The 2,493-nt window shown below is 41.0% G+C and overlaps 1 non-coding gene across 1 annotated transcript; it reads left to right on the plus strand.

The window, feature by feature from the left end:
- The first annotated feature begins 806 nt into the window (after positions 1-806).
- On the plus strand, positions 807-878 carry trnam-cau (transfer RNA methionine (anticodon CAU)). Its single transcript has one exon. It is a non-coding gene; the product is annotated as a tRNA-Met (tRNA).
- The last annotated feature ends 1,615 nt before the right edge of the window (positions 879-2,493 follow it).

A 2,493-nucleotide genomic window follows, 5' to 3' on the forward strand; every position in this document is an offset into this window, starting at 1 on the left:
AATGTTGTGTTTCCCCTTTCTTTCACACGAAGTTGTATGCCTCTGCAAATGGAAATCTTGAAAAACTCTTGCCTGGGGGAAGATATCCAGAAGTTTGCAGTATGAATGTATGGACGGGAAAAAGTGCATTTTTGTCCTGTGATGTTAGAGTGCCCTGTGATCTCCTTTGATTAAATGAGGCGATTTTATGCAAAGACAGATGTAGCGAGAACAGTGCCAGCGCCAACCTCGCTAAGAGTGTGCTTTTTTACATGTTTTCACATAAATGTAAACACTATATTGAGAAATTAGCCTACACATATGATTCCCTCGACTCCTGACAGCGCTTTAATTGTGTTTTTGTGTTTTCGGACTGAGATACTTTAGAGACCACAACATTAATGTAAGCTGTCATTGCTGTTTTCCATGCGATGGCAATAAAAATGACAATGTCTGGATGAACTTTCTGGTTTGTCCTAATGACAGACAGGTCAGTATGGCAGCTGGTGTTTGTACAACGTCAGATATTACAACTTCCACATGTTTTGAATTTCCATTGTCTCCTCCTTTTGTTTCTCTTTGTCTCTTTATCGCTGCCAGTGACCTCAGTGGTCGCTGTGTTATTCAGCCACTATTAGCGTTGTTGCCTCATTACATCACTGCTTTTGTCCCATGGCGCCAGTGTTTTCAGTGCTTTGCATTACCATGTTTACAGCCTGCTGTTCATGTACCTCTTTATGCTCACTACACTGCCCTAAGCCTAATAGAGAAGTCATTGTCCTCATAAGTAAAGGATTGTGGGTTGAAGTTGTAGCATAGCTATGCACAGCAGAGTGGCGCAGCGGAAGCGTGCTGGGCCCATAACCCAGAGGTCGATGGATCGAAACCATCCTCTGCTAACAGCTTTTTCTTAGCAGTACTGGCCCTTAAAGACATTGGCTTTGAAAGCTACTCCAGCAATGTGGCATCAAAGTTTCATAAAGGCAGAAATATTATACATTCCAAGACTGAATCTGATCAAGCTTCATCTCCAAAAATCCTGAATTATGCTGTCTTTCATGTCAGCATAGGGACTATAACGATGTACTGCAAAGCAAGTTGGACATAGCCAGGCTTCCTTTCTTCTCTAATTTAGCTGCCTTAACAAAAAAAATGTTCATACTGCAAGGTAATGTATTTATTTTACCACTCAGTGACTCTCAAAATACAGCTCTTAAACTTAAACTTCATTCATTTAAACATGATCTCTAACAAGCGTATTCAGGTCACTAAATTACTTAAGTTTTTGGCCAAATCAAAGTAAAATGAATGTTACTGACTGAATATTCTTTGTGATAAATACCAACAGACCAATTGGTTTTCTAATCTGAGTTCTAATAGTTGCAGTGCCAGCAGCATTAAACAGACTTGGCAGCAAATCAGGACCAAGCAGAAAGACTTATTTATGTATTTTCTGCATCACTAACTGAATGCATGTAGGTTCCCATAGCAACACGACACATACAGTTTGTGCCACTGTAACTTCACGGCTTCATCCAGTGGGATTTCTAACGTACAGACCAACAGGTTTGCAGATATACAGCATTCCCTCGGCTGAGAATCTTCATCGTTCATAGAGAATATTGAAAGAATTGAGCTTCTTAGAGCTGATTTATATCCTAAACTCTGAACCGAACCTGCTATAGAACAGATAAGGTCTGCAGTACCAGCTACCATGACACTGAAAACTCTGACTTTAGGCCCAACATACCTCACGAGTACATGTGTAAACCGACATGCATGGCTTCAGCGATCAGTCACAACATTAAAACCAACATCAGGTGAAGTGAACAACACACAATCTAACTGGAGTAAAATACACACAGTTTGTACTGCGTTAAAGATTATAACTTCTTCAAATCTGCCAGTGGCCTTTGTGTTGTTTAAAGCCAATGTTTGTGCATCCCCCCATTAACAAAAAGCCCCAGTGGCCTAATAGATAAGTTACGGGCCTCCTAAGTCAGGGATTGTGGTTTCAAGCCCCATCTGGAAGTGTGCAAGTACATATCCTCTGCAAGCTCACTGCCAATAGACCTTTACTCTTGCCAGTATGAAAATATTCAGAAACTTAGTTTGCTGTATCTATTTATGTATAGACAACGAAAGCAGTTTGTGGCTTGTGACATTAAGAGTGCAGTATCCTCCTTTGATAACATCAGGCAACTTTTGTGCAAAGACAGATGTGGCCAAAGTGGTGCTAGTGCCAACCTTGCTAACGGTACTTTTTACACATTTAACATGACTGTAAAAGCCATGGAACATAGACATCAGCTCACACATATGATTCCCTACAATCATTGTTGGTAGTCCATGAGAGTCTGTTACCTTTTGTCAAGCTTCTGATTGGCCCACATGAGATGTTTGTTTGTCCTACTCTAGCCAGCAGTGGAATTGTGTTGTGTCATACTGAGATACTTCACAGACCACAAAATTCATGCAGGCTGTCATGGCCTGTTGTTGGCCTCCCAAGCCAGG

The sequence above is a fragment of the Stegastes partitus genome, unplaced genomic scaffold, assembly GCF_000690725.1.
Source record: "Stegastes partitus isolate 25-593 unplaced genomic scaffold, Stegastes_partitus-1.0.2 Scaffold4137, whole genome shotgun sequence".
Lineage (NCBI taxonomy): Eukaryota > Metazoa > Chordata > Actinopteri > Pomacentridae > Stegastes > Stegastes partitus.